The 13,517-nt window shown below is 47.2% G+C and overlaps 1 protein-coding gene across 5 annotated transcripts in view; it reads right to left on the bottom strand.

Annotated features, from left to right (window-relative positions):
* The window catches only part of Unc93a2 (unc-93 homolog A2), a 33,677-nt gene extending 20,736 nt beyond the window's left edge, over positions 1-12,941 (bottom strand). The window contains exon 1 of one of the 5 annotated variants that reach the window (XM_006523242.3): positions 12,607-12,941. The gene's annotated coding sequence lies outside the window, so the exon portion shown is untranslated. Of the gene's footprint in view, positions 1-900; positions 1,129-3,326; positions 3,401-12,606 lie in introns of those variants that run through there. The other 4 variants (XM_011246179.3, XM_030249993.1, XM_030249992.1 and 1 more) reach the window with 4 other exon arrangements.
* Positions 12,942-13,517: the final 576 nt, after the last annotated feature.

The raw sequence follows: 13,517 nt of genomic DNA on the forward strand, positions 1-13,517 counted from the left end.
TATAAATATATGCATCTGCAAAGCATATTGCATTGCATATTCACTTTATATAGGTGCACATGTCTGTGTCCACCTACTGTGTGCACATACCCACATACAGTGGCTCTAAGGTCTGACTCATCAAGTTCTCCTCTGAGCAGCTGAACTTCCATAGGAAAAGGCGCAAACTTGTCTATGTCTGATGGAGCTGTATACTAGTCTATCCTCTAAGATCATCTAGTTTTACAAAGAAAAATGTTCTTAAGGAGACAATACTTCAAAAGTAAGTTTTCTTAGGAAGAATTTTGCAAAATAAACTGAGACAGCCCCCTGAGTGTGAGCAGTCCCCTTCTGCACTGGTCGGTGGGGAATTGGCCAGGGTCCTGTCTTAGGTCACATGTCTGGCCTCCTTCCAACCATCAGACACAGGCCAAGTCAGAGGAGTTACCTCATTTTTATGGCTCACCTGCGTTCACGATCTATGTTCGCCCTGATTCTCGAAGGCATCTGTCCACACCACCGCCCAGGGATTTACCCAGATGCCGGGAAAGAACGCACCAGCCCAGGTACAGAAACACTGAAGTGGAAGGGCCAGCTTGTGCAGCCTGGGCCTCCTCTACCAATTCTCCTTCCTGCAGGCCCTGGGTTATCTGCTTGGGGCAGGTGGATGGGAAACACCTTTTGGTTGGGCTATTTACCATGATCCCCAGGTCCCTCCTGGAGCCCAGGTGAACTCTGGTAGACAGCTTTGTTGGTTAGCAAATGTCTCCTGAATTCTGTACCTTAGATATGGAAATGGTCTGCCACTTCCACCAAGCCAGACCCCTCCTCCCAGCCTGAACTTGTGGTTTGGGGCTTGTGCTTGGGTGGCCAGCAGGACTAGCTCATCAACTGCCTCCTCTAAGGCTAACAAACACATACCTGGCCATACCTGCCCATCCCATTTACTCTGTCCCTTTTCGTCGTACTGCCTAGCAGATTCCCAAGGCTGAGATGGCCGAGACAGCACAAGGAGGCGAGCATCCACTCAGCGGAGGAAAAAAGTCAGGCTGGACACTGAACTCAGCTGAGGAAGAAGTCAGGCTGAGGCTGTGCATTGAGAGCAGGCAGGATTGTGAGTCACAAGGGAAGGCAGGAGCTCTGCTCTCACTGCAGGGGCTGTGGGAGGGACTGGCTTTCACATCTGGATGTCATCTACAGAGGGTGTGCATCACCCCACAGGTGATGTCAGAGCCCCCAGATGAGACACACACACCCCATGGGCTCTCAAACAGCTGTAGAAATTAAATCATTATGGTCCATTTTCAGTATCACCAAAGAATCACAAATAAGTAGGAGATATTAGGCCCCTGTCTTCCTGAGCCAGCAGCTGGTACCTGCTCGTTTAGGCACATTTTAGTTTGTCTTAGTGTTACATTGTAACTCTATTACAATCTGCTGTGTGGCTCGGCCCACCCAGCAGAAAAAGGAAAAGGGATTCCAAGCCCCAGGAGAATGGGAGCTTGGGAGGTGAGGGCTTTGTTGGCAATACAGGAGAGATTGTTCCTCCATGAAGAATTCAGCCAATGAGGCATTTAGACAAACAAGGATATGTGTTTATGTTAGACGGGTTTGTGCCCAATTGGTACACCAGACATTTTTGCTTCTTGTCATGACTTCTGAGAAACCAAAACTAAGTAAATCCCCCTGGCTTGGAGTAGTCTGGGTCTCCAGTGCGTTTATGATGAGTCAGGGATCATTCTTCACACCAGCCCTGGATAGTCTGTGTCTGGACTGGGCAGGAGTCCTGGGTATGTGTTGGACATTGTGGACTCAGTCATGTGACTTCAAGTAAGCCAGATGGCACTTTTACCCCCCCCCCCCGGGGGGGGCGGGGTTAGCTTATAGCTGGCATTGATAAGACCGCCTCTGTGGCACAATAAGCTATTGCACTTCCCAAGAAGAGATTGAAAGTCAGCTTTGGGAAACAGAATGAGAACGGGGCTCAGATCACAGTGAGGCCACCAGCCCCGTGCACCGGCCATTTCTCTCTATGTAGTCCTCACCTATACGCAGCCTGTTTCAAATGTTTCCAGCTTTCCCTGATCTTTAAGTCTTTTAGGTTGTATGAGCTGAGCTTCTGAACTCATGCCCCCTCTCTTGATTGAGTAGCCACTGTGTGTTAGTCTGTGTGCCTGTGTCCTTGTGTGTTTATCTGTGTATCTCTGTGCATGTTCATCTGTGTGTATGTGCATGTATGAGTGTGTCTATGTGTGTCTGTGTGCATGTGTGTGTATAGATCTTATGAATCTCTACATGTACCTGCACATACAGCTCTCGGTGCAAAGGAGGAAGGGGTTGAGTTCCCAGGGTTTGGTCCATCCCCCAGTGGCTCCAGAAAGTCTTCCACCCGCCCTCATTCTCTTACCTTTCACCCTCTCCTTCCATGTGCCAGATTCACTCCTTTGCTGATAATTGAGAGACAAGAAGAGCCACAGCTGAGATGGAAGCCTGCTGTCCTTGAACATGTATGAAGATTATGCTTTCCCTCACTGCCCCGCTGACTTCTGCTGCACCCAGGCTCCAAGGAAACAGTGATGGATATGCTGTCTCAGTCTCAACTCTTCCCCCTTTTGTGTTGAAAGAGCAGCCTCACCACCAACTACACACCCCTACACAGCCTATGCCGCCGCACCCCATGCTGCTCAGGTGAGGTTTAATATCCAGGTGTTCTGCTACCCTCAGATCACAGGTGGCCCCTGATTCACTAGGGATGGAGTCACGCACAGGGTTGGCCGCTGAGATTACAACCGTTTGACCTCTGAAAGTACCAGGACCTAGAGAAAAACACTTCCAGGTCAGCATGTAGATGGAGCCATCCCCAGCTCTAACCTACTCTCTCTGCCTGTCTGCCATCCCGTGGACTTTTAAAGGTCTAAAGCCAGGTCCCTGATGTCCCTACCTCTGATTCACCCCTCCACAGCCTTTGTTTCTCACGGAGGGCCCAGGCGAGGTCACAACCAATGCTGGCCATTGCCATTCAGGCTTCTCCCTAACAGATCCGTTATCACCTGACAGGTTGGTTTTGCCTGTGATATCCCACACACATTCACAGGAGACTGAGAAATGACAGTGAGCTTCCTAAGTCTTAGTAGGAAGGGAGACTATTGCTTTCTGTGTGTCAGGTCCAGCCCTGGCTGGGAAAGAACACTTGCCCATGGGAAGCAGAAATCTGTCTCTATGTATCCTAGACAGCCCCCACTTCAGTCACACCATGGCTTGCCCGTCTCCCTCAGCAACTACAAGGTTGTAGTGTTTTGTGGAGCCCCAGGTCCTCTATATACCTCCCTCCAGACCCTAGAGCCCACCTTTGATGTCCTTGGAGGGACACAGCACCCTGGGACTTCGTTCTGGTGCTGGGTGCCAAATGCCTGCTGTCCAAAGTACGTTTAGCCAGTCGTATCTCTCAATAACACTGAGGCAATAAGAGCTAATAAGGGCTAAGACTAGTGAGGTCATGGATGGCCCCTGGGCTTCATTCACGGGAAGGCTCTAAGGGTGGGTGTGACCTCCAGGGCTCCTTCTGGAGAAACAACCTCCCTAGGCTCCTCGGAAGAAGACTAAGCAATTTCAAAAATGTCATCTTCAGTGGGAAGCTCCAGGCTGCAGCTTGATTGCTCCTGGACTGAGCCCAGAGAAACCAATCTGCCATGTTTCCATTGATGATGGTTCTGTGCTGTGGGGGAGAGGCGTTTCTCCTTTCTGTTGATAAGACAGGAAGTTCAGACTTAAGTCACTGGTAGGTGTCACCAGGACCAGCTTTCTTTCCAATCACCACCAAATCTAAAAAACAAAGTCTACTTTCCCTCTCCCCAATTCTATCCTTAAACAAAACGTTCCCAAACTCTGGGAGGGAAGGAGTGATGAAGAAGAGCGTCAGTCTGAGCCGTACATCCAGCCACAGAGGAAAGTCCCCCCAGGCAGGGTGTTCAGAGAAGAGTCACATAACACCAGACCTGTGCCTGTGGACAGGCCAGGCCTGACATGTGCGAGAGCAAGGTGCCTGTACCAGCCATGGGGGCTGCAGGGTGGGGAAAGTCTAACGTGCCAAGCTCCTTCCAGGTGGGACCCAAGGGTCAGGCTTCCCCTGCCAGAGGAGCCATACTATGTGCACTAGCTCAGAGGGACTGCCCACTGTGTCTACTCCATTGTCACTAGCCACTCAGAGGAAGGGAGAGCCAGGAAACTCTGAAAACACAGTATTAACTCACTCCATAAATCTGTGGTATGTAGAAGGCTGCCTGTAATGATCAACAGATTCTGTCTTCCTCAGTACTTCCTCATACTCAGTACTCTTATCCCACTCAGTACTCCCATACACTTAGTACTCTATCATACTCAGTACTCCCACCAGACACAGTACTCCCATTATACTCACTCAATACTCAATACACTCAGTACTCCCACCAGACTGAGTACTGTCACACACTCAGTACCCCATCACACTCACTACTCCCACCAGACTTAGTACTCTATCACACTCAGTATGCCCATAACATCTTTCAGCTCATTCAAAGACCACACACTCAGTTCACAGACTTTGATCAGAAGCCCATGTTCATCCATCACCTGAAACCAGTTTGTACTACTGGAGTCACGTTTGCAGAATATATTTTAAAGCCATAAAACACAAAATCTGTACTGTGTTGGGCTTCTACCAGGGATGCTGGCGCAAGCTGCTGCAGCAATTCCTTTCTGTCGCGAGGGCTTCTCTGTGGGACCCTTGTTTCCCTGCATTGGCCTTCTTCCCTGAATGCTTTCTTTGCGCACACATTGGTATTAGGCGCCAGTGTTGTGGCAAGAGGCCAGAGACAAAATGTGGATCGTCTTGATCTTTGGTTTCACAGACTTCCCACTGATGGGAGGCAGTGTTAACAGGGCCGGTGCTGTGGTCTGCATCTCCTTACCACAAGGCTTACAGCTTTGGTTGTTCCTGCAGAAGGATCTGGACTTGGTCTGGAGAACTGGTATCTAGGTTTGAACTTGAAGGATGTTTCAAGTCACTGAAACAATCTGAGAGAGCCTGGGACTCCCAGCAAGCCTGGATGATGGCAGTAGTGGTGAGGGTGTGTCAGATGAGAGACTAGAAAATCAGCCAGCACCCTGTGGCTGAAGCCTGGGAGGCAGGGAGAGTTTGTGTTCCACTGACATTTGCAGACAGGCCGAAGGCCAAGGCTGTATTTTGTGGTACTGACCTCTGTCTGACGGGCTGTTTGCCTCTTAACTCATGGACAGGTTCGCCTGTTTATAATAGTAGTCAGATTGTTCTATACCTTTTCTGCTGTTTGCATTTTAATTTAATAAAATTCTTGGCCATATTTGGATATGATGCAGGCCTGCCTCTTTCTCTGTGAGACTACGTGGCTATTGCACTGTATGGAGCTAGCATACTTTACCTTTTGGCCAGCTCTCTCCTTATCGACATGAGGCTTCTGGCAGCAGACATAATCAATCCTGTGCCATTTGTAAAATGTCCATGTAACTTAGTCAAGGCTTATGGTCGTGGAGCCGCTGAGCAAGTACCTGTGAGGGGGGCTCCTCCCAGCCCACAGCACTGGTCTGTTCCTCCAGGCTCCTCTGCATCTCTGCAGCTCCGCACAGCTCCCTAGCTGTTCCTAAAAGCTCCCCACAATTACCCACATGCCTGCTGCAGCTTCTAACACTGCTACGCATGGCTCCTGGCTGGCTGCCTGCTGGTTAGAAGACATAGCTTATTGTATTATTTCATGTTGATCAAATAAAGTAAAAAAAAAACCTAAACAAAACAAAAACACATGACATGAAAGGCTGGGCATAAAGTGCTCGCCATGCAATCTTGAGGACCTGAGTTCAGATCCCCAAAAATCGTATAAAAAGCTTGGCACAGAAGCTGGCCTGTAATCCCAGCACTTCGGGACACAGACAGGATTCTTGTGGCTTGCCAGCCAGCTAGCCTAGCCAGTGAGCTCCAGGCTCAGTGAAAGACCCTACCTCAAAAAAGATAATGTTGAGAACAATAAATTGGCTCCCTGGCAGGTGGGCCTGGGCTGCCTGAGTAAGGCAGCTGTGCTGGGCACAGTGCCATTGGAAGCAAAGGTCACACACACTTAAAGCAACCCAGCAAGGCAATTTCTTTTTGTAAGAAGTGTGCTTTATTTAAACCAAAGCACTCGGGAGGTAGAGGCAAGCAGAGTTCTGAGTTCGAGGCCAGCCTGGTCTACAGAGTGAAATCCAGGATAGCCAGGGCTACACAGAGAAACCCTGTCTCAAAAAAAACAAAACAAGCAAACAAACAAACAAACAAAAAAACAAGTGTGCTAGTGTGCTGCAGAAACCAAACAGGACCAGCAAGCATGGGTGAGGGTGGGACAGGAAGCGCAAGTGGTTCGGTTCTAGCCCACGTGGTGACACTATCTTTTCCCCCATTGGCTGTGAGCTGACCTCACAATCTTTCTCAGCTGCTAGTTTCAAATGAATGGTACAAAAGAAATGAAGGAAGGTTGGAATGGCCTGAGTAGGACCACCAAGCTCTGGGAATGCAGTGGGGTCTTTATACAAAAACATCTTCTTAGTTGGGGGAGATTTTAATACCTGCATAAAAGTTTTACAGGGTGAAATTATGCAATAGCGGCCCCCTGGTGGGCTAGCTACCTTTGATAGAAATAAAAAATTACAACAAAATAGAAACAAATAAACAATAACAACAGAAAACTTCTCACAGTGGCACACACCTTTAATACCAGCACTCTGAAAGCTGAGGCAGTATGAGGGCTGAAGTCATGCTTTAAGGCTAAATGACTGTGCTTAAGAGATCAAAACAGAAATGTAAATAATGTTGGTTGCCCCAACTGCATAAGATGGGCTTGATCAAATGTAGGTGGGAGGTATGCAGGCAGGAGGCATTTCAGGCTGTATGCTTGCCCCCATTGGAAAAGGGATGGAGGAAGTCTATAGCTTTATAGGCTATGCCTATATAAGCACTTCACTAACATGATCTCCAGCCATTTTCTGGGCATCCCAGGAATGGATCTGGCCAGTGTCTATCATCCTGGCCAGTACTGAATAAAGCTTGTGCAAATATGGTTCAAAAATTGTGGTGGTAGTCTTATTGTTGCCTGGTGGGGGTAGCAGCAGGTGGATCCCTGTGAATGCCAGGATAGCAGGTGAGCACACACACACACGGAGAGAGAGTGACAGAGACACACAGAGATGGAGAGTGACAGAGAGAAGCAGAGAGAGAACATAAATATGATCTAGAGAGCAAGTCAGTGACCCTCCGTGGTTCCTGCCCTGACTTCTCTTAATGATGGGCTGTGGTACCAGTGTGAGCTGAAATAAACCCTGTCTTCCCCAAGCTGCTTTAGGTCAGAAGGTTGTATCACAGCAACAGATAACAAACTAAGACAGGGCTGATCCTGTGCCACAGCGCTCTATACCCAAATACCACTGGGAGAGAGCAGGTTTCTCAGGAGTGTTGACAAGCCTGTGAGCACAGGTAAGTCCACCACTTCTGCTCAGAGGGACCCACCCGGAGCCCTCAGGTCACAGGAACCTAGGAGCGGCCTGAGACAGGATCCTTACTGTTTCTGTCTGCGCCCGGAGCTGATCCTGTGCCACAACTGTCCATTCCCAAATTCCTTCTGGAGAGAACTGGTGTCCCAGGAGTGCAGACTCACCTGTGAGCACAGGTAAGTCCACCACTTCTGCTCAAATTTCTGGCGCAAGAGGGACCCACCCAGAGCCATCAGGGCACAGGAACCAAGGAACAGCCGGGGACAGGATCCTTCTGGTTTCTGTCTGCACCCCGGATCTGACCCTGTGCCAAAGATGTCTATACCCAAATTCCTCCAAGAGAGAACTGGTCTCCCAGGAGTACTGACACACAGGCTTGCAGGAGGGACAAGCCACAGTCAGAGACTGCAAGACCAACTAACACTAGAGATATCCAGGTAGCAAGAGGCAAGAGCAAGAACATAAGCAATAGAAACCAAGGCTCCTTGGCATCACCAGAACCCAGTTCTCCCACCACAGCGAACACTGGAAACCCCAACACACCAGAAAAGCAAGACTCTGATTTAAAATCACATCTCATGATGGTTATAGAGAACTTTAAGAAGGACATAAATAACTCCCTTAAAGAAATACAGGAGATCACAGGTAAACAGCTTAAAGCCCTTAAAGAGGAAACACGAAAATCCCTTAAAGAATTACAGGAAAACACAACCAAACAGGTGAAGGAATTGAACAAAACCATCCAAGATCTAAAAATGGAAATAGAAACAATAAAGAAATCAAAAAGGGAGACAACCTTGGAGATAGAAAACCTAGGAAAGAAGTCAGGAGTCATAGATGCAAGCATCACCAACAGAATACAAGAGATAGAAGTGAGAATCTCAGGTGCAGAAGATACCACAGAAAACATTGACACAACAGTCAAAGAAAATGTAAAAAGCAAAAAGCTCCTAACCCAAAACATCCAGGAAATCCAGGACACAATGAGATGACCAAACCTAAGGATAATAGGTATAGAAGAGAGTAAAGATTCCCAACTTAAAGGGCAAGTAAATATCTTCAACAAAGTAATAGAAGAAAACTTCCCTAACGTAAAGAAAGAGATGCCCATACCATCCAAGAGGCCTACAGAACTCCAAATATATTGGACCAGAAAAGAAATCCCTCCCCTCACATAATAGTCAAAACACCAAATGCACAAAACCAAGAAAGAATATTAAAAGCAGTAAGGGAAAAAGGTCAGGTAATATATGAAGGCAGACCTATCAGAATTACACCAGACTTCTCACCAGAGACTATGAAAGCCAGAAGATCCTGGACAGATGTTATATAGACCCTAAGAGAACACAAATGCCAGCCTAGGCTACTACACCCAGCAGAACTCTCATTTACAATAGATGGAGAAACCAAGATATGCCATGACAAAACCAAATTTGCACAATATCTTTCCACTAATCCAGCACTACAAAGGATAATAGATGGAAAACTCAAGCACAAGGAGGGAAATACACCCTAGAAAAAGCAAGAAAATAACCCTCTTTCAACAACCCCCCCAAAAGATAGACACATAAATATAGAAATAACATAAAAATGACAGGAAGCAACAATCACTATTCATTAATATCTCTTAATAGCAATGGACTCAATTCCCCAATAAAAAGACAAAGAATAACAGACTGGATATGTAAACAGGACCCAGCATTTTGCTGCATACAGGAAATGCACCTCAGTGTCAAAGACAGACACTACCTCAGAGTAAAGTAAATGGGTGGCCATTCTAATATTGAATAAAATCAACTTTCAACCAAAAGTTATCAAAAAGGATAAGGAAGAACACTTCATACTCATCAAAGGAAAAATCTACCAAGAAGAACTCAATTCTGAATATCTACGTTCCAAACGCAAGGGCACCCACATTCATAAAAGAGACTCTACTAAAACTCAAAGCACACACTGCACCTCACACAGTAATAGTGGGAGACTGCAACACCCCACTCTCAGCAATGGACAGATCCTGGAAACACAAACTAAACAGAGACACAGTGCAACTAACAGAAGTCATGGACCAAATGGATTTAACAGATATCTATAGAACATCTCATCCTAAAACAGAAGAATACACCTTCTTCACAGCACATCATGGTATTTTCTCCAAAACTGACCATAGAATCAGTCACAAAACAGGCCTCAACAAATACAAGACTGAAATAATCTCATGCATCCTATCAGATCACCACAGATTAAGGCTGGTCTTCAATTGCAACAAAAACAACAGAAAGCCCACATACACATGAAAGCTGAACAATGCCCTACTCAATGGTAACTTGGTGAAGGAAGAAATAAAGACATTAAAGACTTTTAGAATTTAATGAAAATGAAGGCACAACATACTCAAACTTATGGGACACAATGAAAGCAATGCTAAGAGGAAAACTCAAAGCTCTGAGTGCCTCCAAAAAGAAACTGGAGAGAGCTTACACTAGCAGCTTGACAGCATATCTGAAAGCTCTAGAACAAAAAGAAGCAAATTCACCCAAGAGGAGTAGACGGCAGAAAATAATCAAACTTGGGACTAAAATCAACCAAGTAGAAACAAAAAGAACTATACAAAGAATCAACCAAACCAGGAGCTGGTTCTTTGAGAAAATCAACAAGATAGATAAACTCTTAGCCAGGCTAACCAGAGGGCACAGAGACAGTATCCAAATTAACAAAATCAGAAAGGAAAAGGGAGACATAACAACAGAAACTGAGGAAATTTTTTAAAAAAATCATCAGATCCTACAAAAGCCGATATTCTGGAAAATCTGGATGAAATGCACAATTTTCTAGATGGTTTTAGTGCAGAATACTATCAGACCTTTGAAGAAGACCTAATACCAATACTCTTCAAGCTATTCCAGAAAATAGGAACAGAAGGAACACTACCCAGTTCATTCTATGAAGCCACAGTTAAACTGCGTATTCTCTCTTGGAGACGGAAAGGTTTCTATCTAATCAGGAACTTTTCACAATTTTCATTCATAGAGGACATCATAAGAGATTTTTTTCTACTTCTACCATGTTTTCTCCTAGCACTTGAGAAGGAGAGCCTTGCAGATCTCTGTGAGTTAGAGGCCAGCCTGTCTATAGAGAGTTAGTTCTAGTACAGTCAGAGCAATATAAGATCCTTTCTCACAAAATGGAACAGTCTGACCCAAAACAAAACAGAAAGCCTCTGCTAATCACAAGGGCGGCTTTCCTGAAGGTTACAGCTCTGAGGATAGGACTTCCATTGGCCGTTGTATAATTCTGTTCGCATACAATACAGAAAAGAAACAGGGCTGAGGTGCGGCAGTACACACCCACAGTTCCGGACACTGGGAAAGTCCAAGGCCAGCCTGCACTACAGAGTGAGTTCAAGGCCAGTCTCAGCAAGTTAGTGCGATCCTGCCTCAAATTTGAAAGATTAAAAGAAGGGCTTGGAAATAGTTCACTGGTAGAGCCTTTGTCTAGCATGCACAACGCCCTGGACTCAGTCCTTAGCAGGAAAAAGAATGAGAGGTGGGGAGAGAAGGAGAAAAGAAAGGAGAAGAATTGAGGGAGGGAGGGAAGGAGGGAGGGAGGGAGAGAGGGAGGGGGGAGGGTTTGTCATCCAAATGTTCAAAGACCGCTCTGAAGGTCATCAGGAAGCCTTTGCACTATCGCTGGGACAGAGTGATTCACTGTCTCCCACCAAAGGCACAACACAGAGCCTCCCTCCAGTGTCTCCTTTAATGAACTGGAGCCCTAGCCCTCATCAGTCACTCCTTGGTGGCCACACAGTCCTTTTCTTCTTGGACATGGGCACTCAAAATTCTCCCCCATTGCTGACAATCCAAATTCTAGAGCCGACACTAGCGGGATTTTTCTTTTCTCCCTTTCTGAAACTTGGAAATGGAGCAGAAACACCTGCAATAGTATTCTAAGAAAATCTTGCGAATGCATAGGAGGGCAGGACAAGCTGTGCCTCAGAGCCTCGCGGGGAGTAGAGGGGGCACAGGAGCTGCTTTCAAATTGTCTAGTAGTGAGTTCCAGGACAAACAAGTCCTGGGTCCTTTGCCAGTAGATGGGAAGCCCAATGCTACTGCGCAAGGCTGAAGAAACGGGAGACCAAATAGTGCCTCCCTCGAGTGGGCCTTAGTTTTTAAGAGCAGCACCCAGGTCCCTGCACACAAGGCTGCTCCACAGACACATAGGGTCTGGATGACTCAGACACCCTAGGACTGTCACCATGAGGGCACAGTAAAGTTTGCCCCTGGAAAGAGCTGGAGCCTAGCAGCCACTGTGGTCATTGTGAGAGTACCCTTCCCATGAGTATGCAGGGAAAGCACCGTCCTTCCTCCCTCCCTCCCTCCCTCCCTCCCTCCCTCCCTCCCTCCCTCCCTCCCTCCCTCCCTCCCTAATGGCACAGAGGTTTTGAGATCTATTGGTGGATGACCCATGATCATGCAGGAACTCAGAGTTACCAAAGGGTGAGCTGAGACAGAAGATTAAAGGTGTAGTCTTGTGGTGGTATGCAAAACAGAAGTAAGCTGCATCAAGAGTTATTACAGGAAAATGGACAACCGAGGAAAGACAAAATTAGGGGAAGTGAGAGAAAGTCTGAGGGCAGGGGGTTCTAAGAGAGGAAAAGCCATGAACTTCCTTGTCTGGGGACTTTTGTGGGACTATGGCAGAAACTGGACAAAGGCTGGTTACTCTCTGGGCCCACCTAGTTGGGGTGTTGAAGCCCTGTCCATCCTGCCTTGTGACTTGTTAGCCGCTGACCTCAAATATCTGCTGTTTAGTCACTCAGTGCCTCAAGTGTCTCAAGCGCTGCTAATTGTACTAAGCTCTGGTCATTCTCACAGTTGCATGAGCAGCCTGCACCATGGCAGAGAGTTAACTCTAACACAGCCACCAAGACGTAGCTGCAATCTTTCTTGGTTACCGCATAATTTGAGGTGGTCTGGGTGGTCTCCTGAAATAGGTAGAAGATTCTCCTGAAATAGGTAGAATAGGTAGAAGCCGTCCTTAGCTACAGCTGTCTGTTACATTTACCTGTGTGAGACATAAGGCTATGTAAAAATGCCTTACCTATTCCTCAGAGGCGTTGGGTAGAGCTGCTGCCTCAGAGCCCCAGTCTTCATTGTTTAGCTTTGCTATCTCACATCCAGTTACGGAGCCTCTTATTCCCCTCAGAGTTCCACGCCTTGCTGTGTTCGCCCATGATCATCCTCTAATCCCGGTGTCTGTTCTCACTGCAGCGTGTGTGAGCGGCTTGCGTTTTCACTGTGGCCCTTCTCTTTCCGCAGAGAGCAGCTCCAGCCACAGCAGCCGAAATTCAGAACTGAGGCAGGCAGGCAGCCTACCCGAGACTGCACTGTTCTCCGCTGTCCCGCAGCCAAGGGTAGTTGTGCCCATAAACCCAGAAAGCCTTATGAAGGATGATGTGACTTTTGACCTGTGACCTTTGACACTTGTTCTTTCACTTCTTCCCAACTGTAAGCTAAGATGGACCGGATCCTGGAACAAGAGAAGAGGGAGGATTCCTAGTCCCTGGTGACACCTGGGAGCCATGCACCGACTCTGGCTGTTCGCCTCCTGACTTTGGGTTCACTCTCAGAAGGTAGTAAGGTCTTGTGGTGAATACTTAAGTTGCTCGTGCGTGTTGCGGCGAGAACCGACAGCACTGTGCTCACTGTGGGAACCTGCTGTTACTGTGAGACTGGAATACCTCATCTTGGCATCTGGCACTCTGACATGGGGTTATTTTGAACTGGTGACAATTGAAACGACCTAACAAGGGAGCGATCTCTGCTCCTCTCTGTCGTGGTCAAACTCTAGTGGCTAGACTAAAGTCAGCATTCCTTAGGAATTTGTGGCACTGGTTCCCCTCTACCATAGGAGCCATCTTCTTACTACTGGCAGAGGGGACAAAAGGCTGTCCGTGGTGCCTACTAACATACCAAAGTGTATGTTGGTCTCTAGGCTTCCTTGGAATCACA

Source organism: Mus musculus, chromosome 17 (assembly GCF_000001635.26).
Source record: "Mus musculus strain C57BL/6J chromosome 17, GRCm38.p6 C57BL/6J".
Lineage (NCBI taxonomy): Eukaryota > Metazoa > Chordata > Mammalia > Rodentia > Muridae > Mus > Mus musculus.